We start from the raw sequence: 10,736 nt of genomic DNA, 5'->3' as shown, positions 1-10,736 counted from the left end.
CAAGGCCTTTATTGTAGTCCCAAATGCCTCTTGGGAGGAAGGGAAACATTATAATTCTCCCTTAATAAGTGAGATAACAGGCTGCTGGGAGGGTAAGGCCCAAATTTTCCAAAGCAGGGCTGGTGACTTCACACCCACTCGGTGCATTTCGCTGAGTGTTCTCGGAGAGACGGGAGCCCGGAGCCATCAGGACAGCCTGTAAGGAATAGACATGCTACATCTGAACCCTATTGAAAAATAATAAAAAGGTAATGACTTTGTCATTACTGGACATGGCTTTGTCTGTTGGCAAGGGGGGAGGAAGGGGAGGTTTTCTGCATTCAGGCTATAAATAATGTTTCCCATTATCTCGTGCAGTTCTCATGCATTCCTTACACAGTCACCATCTCTCTTGGGCAGCCCGGGAAGCCCCCCATGCCATCCCACCAGGCTGGCACGCGCTGCTGGAAAAGGAGAGGGCTGAGCAGCTCCTTGTGCCCGTGTCCCAGTGCCGGCACGACCACCAGAGGCACCGAGTAAGCCACAGATAATAAACTGACCTCCCTTTGGCCAGGACGCGGGTGCGGGGCGACCAAATGCGAGCGAGCGTCAAGCGAGAGACATATTGGAAGGGATCAAATGTCAGAAAAGTCCGTAGATAAATGTGCCTCGATAAAAGCCTTCTGCGACACCCGAGAGATGGAGTGCAGAGGGTTATTGTCTCATAGTTAACTTGGCTTTGCGCACTTAAAAGGGAGCAGCTCCTTAAGTAATTGAAACCGGGTCGCAAATCCTGACTTTGAAGAAGTTTAAACCATTTATTAAACGGCTAAACTGAATTGTGGCAACTCTGTCTTTAACCAAAATCAGGGCACTCGCCCATGTTTAGCAAAAAGACGTTCCAAATTGCTCATCTTAGGTCAGTAGCTGAAGTTTCCTTGGTGGAAGGTGGACGGGAGGGACCCGAGGAGCTGCTGTGGCTTGGGACCTCTCTGGCAAACAGCAGCACTTCAACTAAAGTTGTGCTTTTAAGTCAATGGCCCGAGATGTAGATGCCTACGAGGATATTTTTAAAACTGCATTTATATAACTAGCTTGATATAATTAAGAACTGATTTAAGCTCAAACAAAATAACTCCCTCTTGCACCCAAATTGGAGTCTCCACACTGAGAATTGAACTAAATTAGTCAGAAAATCAGGGCAGCTTTATGCTGTAAACAGACTTAAGAGCTGCGGCGGATATTCCAGTTCTGTGTCCGGCTCTGCCACTGATTCACTGTGTCCCTAGGCAAGACTCTTAAGTTTTCCATCTATAAAGTGTAATAAACCCTATGTAGGTGCCAGGTGATGTAGTGCTTAATTAATTAGTAAATTAATATAATGAACTCTAACTTGAAGGTCTGTATCAGCACAAATGAATTGTTAATATAAATTTTTATTATTTATTGCTATTTAGTTGATTATTTTCTAACACGAGCAGGCTATTACAGACATACAACTTCACACTTGAATTCCAGTTTTATTATTGTTGTTGCTTATTTATTATTGTTTTCTTCTGCATTTATTTATTGCCTTTAGTAGCCTCCCCTAGGACTACGCCCCAAAGCAGTGGGTGTTACTCAGACAGACTTGGAAATTCTGGGACAGAACTCAGGTGAAATGCCAGATATTTCTTTTGCTTGAATCTTGATACTGATTTAAGGCAAATAAACCAGATAAGGAATGATTCTAAGCTGAGTAAATTCTTGTCCACCCGGGCAAGAATCAGTAATCAGCCTATCATTTGCCCCGCATGGTTTCAATATTTTCATTATATACTTGCACACTGACATTCACTATATTTCTTTCTAAACAAAAGATTGAAGTTTCAAAACGCAGGCCCTGATCCTCTTCAGTATAAACAAGTTGCTGTCGGTGTGAAGCAACTCCTGCTCCACTCTGAGGATTTGGAGCCGGGTACGATGGGGACCCAATCAGTGTCTTTTTTTCTCCTATGCAACGAAATAGTTGCCAGTGAGAAAATGGCACTTGACAAACAATGACCACATGATATTCTCTGATTACTTGTGCCACTCTTATGATAAAATGTGGAAGCAGATAATATTATACTTGCGACTGTAAAAATACCTCCTCCTCCTTTGCAATTACTTTTCATTTTCCATTACGAAACTAAGTAAATCCACATGATTTTTCTAGTGCATGTCTGAGCGATTTCTTCATTCTTCCAGTAAGTTGTGAAGCAGGATTAGAGGTCCTGGATCGCACCTTGGTCTACGCTAGGTTTGGAAAAGGTGCTTCGTGAGGCCTGATGGCCAGTGGGTGGTCTGTATGAAACAGAATCATAGAATCATAGAATCACCAGGTTGGAAGAGACCCACTGGATCATCGAGTCCAAATAGGTCTGGTTTGTCAGTTTAGTCAGCCTAAACCTCTGCGTCCTTCTCTCTTGCCAGAGACAAGTGCCTTGCTGAGGAACTAATATGATGTAAACCTGTGTAAAGCGCGCCAGCTGCTCTTAGTGGTTGGGAACAAGGCATCTAGACCCGATTCACTATTGCCAGGAGGCTCCGAGCAACAGGAGCACCTTTTGCAGCCCCCGTCTTCCCCTCCAAGCCATGTCAGAGCAGAGTGCGCTGAGGACAGGGTTAGAGACCTCAGCGGGTATTTCTCTGCTTTTGTCATTTTAATCCTGGCCCTTCTCTGTTGTTTTAGCATCATTTTTCTTGTGTGAGTAACGTTTCAAAAGTACAGAAAGTTTTCTCTGGCTGCACTTGCGCAGCTTAGCCAGATGGAGTGTGTCGTGGGGTACGTTCTAGGGGTGAATCCAACACATTGATGTCCAGCCTACAGTAAAGCCTGTACACTTCACCAACATCAGTCTAAATATTCTGTTTGTTTCTCTTCTGTATGGCTTGTACCACCTCATCACGCTCATGTCGCAGGAAAGAATGAGGCAGATGAATGCTCTCCGTGTCCTTGCAGCCCATAGGGAACTGCAGCTTTTCTACACAAGCTGCAACCACCCCAGCGTGGAAACAAGAGGGTCCTGAACAAAAGGCAGAGCGATTCACAAAGTTGGGTTTAAGAGAGATATTTCTGGATTAAACCAAGAGTTGTGGACAGCAGGCGTAGAGGACAACCTAATAATGAGTTTGGATGTTATTATTGCTAATTGCTGCATGATAAATAGCATGAAAGGTGTCCTATGATTTCAGTCCATGGAAATTCATTTGAAATATTAGCTCAATAGAGCCGATGTCTTCTGGGCAGTAAGCTTGCGGTGAGCAGGATGTCCTCTCCCCAAGGGCAGCGGCTCCAGGTGTAGCTGCGTGCTATGGTGGCTAAAGACAGACTGGGAAGAGATGGAACCTCTTTGGAGATGGAGGAGCACGTGGAGCCTGAGCTGCCAATGATCTTGTGCAACTGGACTGTTTAAGTGTTCAGACAAGCAGGAAATAGTGAAGACAGGAACCATAGCTGTCTAAGAGCTCACAGGTTTAGTAAATGCTGGCAAAGAAAACCATGAGGGGAAAAGGAACGGGAGACTCTTTTGGGATTTTCTTCCACTGTCGTGTTGTATGCGTAAGAAAAAAAAGATCAAAAACAAGCAACGGTTTGGTTAGAGGTCTTTGGTTAGAAGGTCTTCAATCCCAACGAGAGAGAGGTGGTCTGGTTCAAGTCGCATCCTGAGCAGTGGGCACGGAGCCCCTGCTGGCAAGGAGGCAGCTGAACCTGTGCTGAAGTGACCCGCTCCCCAGCTACTGACTGCTTCTGGGAGAGAAGCTTTGTTGTTGGCTGTGCCAAAAATCGTTGCGTAGGTTTGTTGAGGAAGCAAATCATATTTTAGAGGAAATCTGAGATTGGCTCTGTCCAGAATTGTTGCGAGGCTTTCTGGATTACTCCACCAATGGCCATGTGGCTCCTCTTTCAGTCTTTCTGTGTTTCAGACCCACTTTTATGATAGATGCAGATGCCGGCACTTATGGTTTGGGGGCAGTATTGACACAAGAACACAAAGGACTAGTGAGGGTGGTGCCTTATTACAACACTAAATTAGCTGGAGAGAGATTACTGCACCACTTAAAAGGAACTCCCGCAATGGTTAAATCTATAGAACATTTTCATCCACTGCTCAACACGGAAGTAAAATTGCTTTGGGTTGATGACAGGAAGATGCTGCATAAATAGTTAAGCACGCATCATTTGCAATTTGCTAAATTATTTTCTTTCTATCTCGAACGGGCTGTGTCAGGTGTCATTACCTCATGTTCTGTCTGACGGAGGAGCCACGCGCTCCGGGGCCTTCGCTGGGAGCCGGGATGGCCAACGTCACATTGGCAGAACGGGCTTTGCCCAAGCGAACTTGAGAAAGCAGGGACTGGAAGGTCAAAAGACGCAGGTTAAGCATGCGGAGTGGGCTCTAAACCACGCGCAGAGAGAGCTTTTGGGCAAGGTGTGGTCTGGAAGGAGGCTTGGAGCTGTTTTAGAGGCGCAGCGTCTGGGTGTCTGCGCCTCACGCCGCTCGCAGGGGAGCACAGGCACGAGGGCTCTTTGCCGATAAACACGGCTGCCTCAAAACCACTTGACTGTCCCCAAGTTCTCCTCCTAACTAGGACAACTCCACTGCACTCCAGAATTAGCCGGCTTCCAAGAAGCAGGAAGAGCGTTCGGTCTGTATTCAACATCCCAGATGAGAGAAATGCAAAAAAGCGAACAAGAGAAAATAATAAGTAAACGCAATTAAAAGTAACGATGCAGATTTAATTAAAGGGCCCTACTCTCCCAACCCTTCATTCTTCAGGGATGCCTCATAAGTGAGAATTCATAGCTTGGGATCTGCTCTTTTATACTTTTGTACCAGAAGTTGGGACATTTGCTTTCAGAAACACACGGGTTTTAACCTGGCGGTGTCTCTCCAGCATACAAATTCAAGAAGTTTGGTCTTTTTATTTTCAGCAATTTATAAATACTTGCCACAGTTATTATAACAGGCTCTCACACAGTTCTATTTACTTTAATTATCCCATTTTCATCCCCCTTTTCCTGCTTTCTTACTGTGAGCAGGTAAAAATAAATAACTACAGAATGACGAATACTGAGCAATATTCAAATAAACAAAAGCCCAGATCCTGCAAAGACACAGACACTTTAAACACTCTGAGTGTTTCCACAGAAATATCTCTCCCCACTGTAAATTAGGCTGAGTTAATAAAAGTCTAGTCTTTACCGGGTCCTAAATATTTAACTTGATAGGTGTACATTGCTAAACTCATCTGTTCAAAATTCATGAGTCAGATCCCCCCCTTCCCAAGCTGCCAAATTCTAGGATTTTCTCCAAAGCTGTTAGAAATCCATTTCTTTGGAAGTTTCTTATTTCTCCTCTGGCTTCTGAGGCTTTCGGGAGCACCAGGCCACATTTCCAAGCTTCCCTGTGTAAACACAAGTGCAAGAAACATGTCATTCCAGAAGCTGGGGATCAAAGGAGAACACCAAATATTGGGAGACTCACAATAAAAGCTCAAGAGCTGGCAGCGGTCCTGCAAACACTCATGTACGTGAGTCACTTCTACTCACATGAGTAGTCACATCGAAATCAGAGGAATTACTCTATTATTATTAATTATTGTTATTATTTATGTGTGTGGCAATAGCACGTAGGAGCTGGGATCATGCAGCAGGGCCCCATTGTGCAAGGCACTGACAAAACCAGGGCAAACAAGCGATTTCTGCCCCAAAGACCCTAAATTAAGTGTCGGATGGGGTCCCCAGGTGGAGACGACACAGGCAGGGGAAGAGCGAGGTGCTCCTGCAGGGGGTTCCATGTGGGTGTGCTGATGCAGAGCGAGTAAAGTCATTCAAGAGTTGACAGGATGGCACATCTTGGGCCCAGGGCCCAAACCCGGCAGGTCGTGCGCTGAAGGCAGCTCCGCTCACCCACACCAGCCCCACAGACTCGATCCGTGCCGAGAACAGGGGCTTGTGCAGGATGGTCCAAGGGTTGGAGCACCTCCCGTACGAGGACAGGCTGAGAGTTCAGCCTGGAGAAGAGAAGGCTCCAAAGAGACCTTCTAGCGACCTTCCAGTAGCTGAAGGGGCTCCAGGAAAGCTGGGGAGGGACTGTTCACCAAGGCTTGTGGTGGTAGGACTGGGGACAATGGGGATAAACTGGAGAGGGGCAGATTTAGACTAGACATAAAGAGGAATTTCTTAACGATGAGGGTGCTGAGACACTGGAACAGGTTGCCCTGGAAGCGGTGTCTGCCCCATCCCTGGAGGTGTTCAAGGCCAGGTTGGATGGGGCTTGGAGCCCCTGATCCAGTGGGAGGTGTCCCTGCCCATGGCAGGGGGCTTGAAACTGGGTGATCTTTAAGGTCCCTTCCAACCCAAACTATTCTATGATTCTATGGGGCTGATAGACAAGGTAGAGCTGAAGAAAGTTGTTTCTTCACATAGAAATGGGACGCCTGCCTGCTGGAAATTCAGGTGTGTGCAGATGTGGGGGAACCCTCGGCTCTGGGCCTGCAGTGACATCGCTCCAAGCCAGCCCACCAGGCTGCCCGTGGCTCTCACTGCTGCGGTTTGACGCTTTCTCTGGGATCCTGGACTCGAGCATCACTAGAGCAAGAGAGAGGACGGTTGCAGGTGCAACAAAACAGCAGTTTAGTTTCAAACTTGAGTGAAAACCGGAGTTGAGAACATAAGCAAGAGGAAAGTACCGAAGTTTAGAAGTCTGTAAAATAGACACTGAGGAGAAGCAGCCGTGGAATGAGAAATAGGTGCAGCCTGGTTGGTGATGGGCATGGAGCTCGGCCCTAGGGTACCGAGGTAGGCAGAGGTCATCAGCTGCAAACCAGAAAACTGTATCAAACTTGCAGTGCTGGGAAGGCAGAGGGGTCGTGGAGACGAAGGGGAACAGGGCAGGAGGTGGGAAGCCCCCCGGGAGGGCTGGCAAACGGGGACACCTCCTCTCCCTTCCCCTTGCCAGGGGAGGGCGATCCGTTCCGCGTTTTGCAGGCGCCCCTGCGCGCCCTGCCTGCCCGGGCAGCGAGTCCGCTCCGCGCCCGCGCGCCGCTCCCCGCGCCCTCCCGCGCGGGCCGGGGCGCGGAGTCCAGGCCGTGTTTTGCGCGCAGCCCGCCCTCCTGTTAGAAATAGGAAAATTCAATAATCAAAGCGAAGGGGAGCGCGAGGAGGGAAAAATCCGGGATCAGGGCAAGTTTGATGGCGCATGCGCGCTGCCGCCTCCATCCCAAACACACACACATTGCCCTGGACTTGGAAAGTCACCCAAAGCGGCCCCAAGTGCAGGTAAGCCCGGCCGGAGCCGCGGCGCGGGCTGGGGGCGTGCGGGGCGCCGGCCGCAGGTGCCGAGAGCGGGGGGAGCCGGGGGGACAGCGGGGGGACAGCGGGGGGAGCCGGGACAGAGCAGGTAGAGAGGGGGCAGAGCGGGGAGAGAAGGGGGAGAGCCGGGGGAGCTGCGGGTAGGGAAGGGGCAGAGCCGGGGGAGAAGGGGCAGAGCGAGTAGAGAAGGGGCAGAGCGGGTAGGGAAGGGGCAGAGCGGGTAGGGAAGGGGCAGAGCCGGGGGAGCTGCGAGTAGGGAAAGGGTAAAGCCGTGGGAGAAGGGGCAGAGCGAGTAGAGAAGGGGCAGAGCCCGGGGAGCTGCGGTCAGAGAAGGGGGCAGAGCAGGTGGAGAAGGGGCAAAGCCGTGCGAGAAGGGGCAGAGCCCGGGGAGCTGCAGGTAGAGAAGGGACAGAGCCAGGAGAGCCGGGGCAGAGCAAGTAGAGAAGGGGGCAGAGGTGTGGGAAGCTGCGGGCAGAGCCGGGGGAGCTGCGGGGGGAGCTGCGGGTAGAGAGGGGGCAGAGCCGGGGGAGCTGCGGGGGGAGCTGCGGGGAGCCGGGACGCGGCGGCCGCAGCTCTCGGGGAACACGCGTGTCCCCGCCCGGGGGTCCCGGGGAGGCGCTGGGGGGCGGGGGGGTTTGGATGGGGCGCTGGCAAAGTTGCTGGAGCCGCGCCGGGCAAGTTTGTGGGAGCGGCGGTTGCGGGGTTAGGGGCAGCGCGGCGGAGCGGAGGGTTATTTTTACCCGGTGGCATTCGCAGAATGCGCAGCTGATTCGCCGTGCGGAGCCAGGAAGTTTCACACACCCCCCGCCATCCCCTCCATCCCCAGCTCCCGAGCCTCCTTCCCCCCCGCCGCCCCCTGCCCGGGGTCCCGCGGGAGCCGGGGGCGAACAGGTGGCGGGGCCGCCGCTCGGCGCCGCCGCGGGGACCGGGCTGTGCGGGAACCCCGGGATCCCCGACGCGCCAGAGCCCCGCTGTGCGGGAGCTGCACTTGCGGAGACCCTTGGGGGGGGCGGGGACCCCGGGCGTGCGGGACCCGGGAGTGTGGGGGCCCCCGATGTGCGGGACATGGGCTTGCGGGGACCCCCGGGTGTGCGGGGACCCCGGGACCCGCGAGGTGCGAGACCACCCCCACGGGTGTGCGGGACCTGGACTTGCGGGGACCCCCGGGTGTGTAGGGATGCGGGGACCCCCGATGTGCGGGGACGTCTGGGTGTAAAAGGGGACTTCGGGACCCCCGGGTGTGCGGGGACCCCCGATGCGTGGGGACCCCGGGTGTGCAGGACGTGGACTTGCGGGGACCCCCGGGTGTGTAGGGATGTGGGGACCCCTGATGTGCGGGGACCCCTGGGTGTGCAGGGATGCGGGGACCCCCGATGTGCGGGGACCCCCGGGTGTGTAGAGTTGCGGGGACCCCTGATGTGCGGGGACCCCTGGGTGTGTAGAGATGCGGGGACCCCTGATGTGCGGGGACCCTCGGGTGTGTAGGGATGCGGGGACCCCCGGGTGTGCGGGGACCCCGGGATCCTCGCTGTGCGAGACCCCCGGTATGCGGGACCTGGACTTGCGGGGACCCCCGGGGGTGTAGAGCCTCCAGGACCCCCTTCAGCGTGCGGGGACCCCGAGGTGCGGGACCCCCGAGGTGCGGGACCCCGCTGCCCTTCGGGGCCGGGCAGGTGGAAGCGGGGAGGCGCTGCGCTCCCCCCGCTGCCCCCGGGAGCCGCTTCCCTCGCTCGATTCCCTCGTCCCCAGCGCAGAATCCTCCCCTGGCGAAGGGGGTTTGGAGCCCTCGCCTCCCCGAGCCCCTCTTCCCTCCTCCCCGGGATTCTCCGCCGCTGCCACCTCGCTCGCTGCCCTAAAGGTGCTTTGGAAGAGTTTATGGGGAATATTGGTGAACTTCGGTAATCAAGTTTCCAGATCTTATGCCTCCTGTTTAATTTATTAGACTAGTTATTTATTCTGTTGATGATAATCTGTTGCTGGTTTCTATGGAGATGTTAAACTGATCTCTTTCAGAAATCAAACTCCATATGCACTAAAACGTTTAAAGGAGCAGCGTCCCCTTTTGTTTTCAGACTTTGTACCTTTTCAGGGCTTTTATTGGGCTCCCGTATATTTTATATATTAAAGCCTGAAGTTGAAGCTTTGTGCGAGACAGAGCTTATTATGGCTAACAGAAAGTCAGGGCTTTGATCCTTTTTTTGCATCATCATTTAAAACAGATCATTTTTCCCCCCTCATCACACAAGATAGCAGAACCCTTTCAAGATCAAAGAGTCCAGCTAAAAACTATTGTTTAAAAAAAAAAAAACAAAACAGAAAAAGAGCCGGTTAAATTAGGGGGATGTTTCCTTAATCTGCTTATTTTGTTCTAAAGATTTTTTTTTTTTAGCGGTGAAAACAACAACAACAACAGAAACTTGTGGCAACTACATTGTTATTTTTATACCTCCCAAGTCTTTTTTAATGTTAAAATAAGTTCAAAGTCGAATATCTCTAAAGATAAAGTGCTTGTTAGGGTGTTTTTATTACTCGGTTTCTAAATGTGGAAGGTCAGAATCCAGAAAGCTACCGCATTAGAGAGGGTTTTAATAGTCTTTGTCTCATCCTAATGAGAGAGAAACCTAAAAAACATTTTCCCTGCAACGTTTATAAATTATTTCAAAGAAGTCTCTCTGCGTACAACTCAGTTGTCATTATTTCTTAACTTGTCCATTGCATTATTACACGTGATTCGGTGCGATATCACTTTATAGAAAGTCATTGAGGTGAGAGAAGAAAACATTTTTTTTTTTTTTAATGCTTAAAATTGGAGACCTCCTGGGGAGCTGGTGCGTGGATCGGGCTGAGGCGCCGTGCACGCCAGCTGTGGCGTTTGCTCCTCTTCTGGAGGAAAGTTAAAAGGTTTGCAAAGAAAATAAGACCAGCACGATGCATGTTTGACACTCCAAGACCCCCCCTTGTTGTACTTTCTCATAGTGTCCCTTCAAAAGGTTTCCACACTCTAAAACAAGGATGTTTTTTTCCTCTCGGTATGCTTTTATACTAATCTTAAAAATAAAAGAATAATGCTAGAGGAAATAGTGCATGGAAACCTGACAGCTCATACGTGTGTGTATACGTTTATATTTCATATACATACACATATATGGAAAACACCAAGGTGGTTTATGACCTGTCCACACTAGACTTTATCTTTTCCCTTGTTCATTTTTCTCCCTTTTTTTTTTTGTGTATGTTTCGTAGAGTGGAGGATCATTTAAAAATTTTTGCTCTATATTCTGTTTATTTGTTTGATTTGAATTGCAAACAGAATTGACTCCGACAAGTAAAAAGAGGAGGGGGGAAAAAAGGAAACACTATGGCTTTAAACTCAGGAGTTTGCATATTCTCCTTGTATCTTTCCCCTTTGCTAATTATT

The 10,736-nt window shown here is 50.6% G+C and overlaps 1 protein-coding gene across 4 annotated transcripts in view; it reads left to right on the top strand.

Annotated features, from left to right (window-relative positions):
• The first annotated feature begins 7,125 nt into the window (after positions 1 to 7,125).
• The window catches only part of CASZ1 (castor zinc finger 1), a 199,532-nt gene continuing 195,921 nt past the window's right edge, over positions 7,126 to 10,736 (top strand). For all 4 annotated transcript variants that reach the window (XM_069874647.1, XM_069874643.1, XM_069874646.1 and 1 more), the window contains exon 1: positions 7,126 to 7,285. The gene's annotated coding sequence lies outside the window, so the exon portion shown is untranslated. The remainder of the gene's footprint in view (positions 7,286 to 10,736) is intronic.

This window comes from Phaenicophaeus curvirostris, chromosome 22, assembly GCF_032191515.1.
Source record: "Phaenicophaeus curvirostris isolate KB17595 chromosome 22, BPBGC_Pcur_1.0, whole genome shotgun sequence".
NCBI lineage: Eukaryota > Metazoa > Chordata > Aves > Cuculiformes > Cuculidae > Phaenicophaeus > Phaenicophaeus curvirostris.
This window is presented reverse-complemented; position numbering and strand designations above follow the sequence as displayed.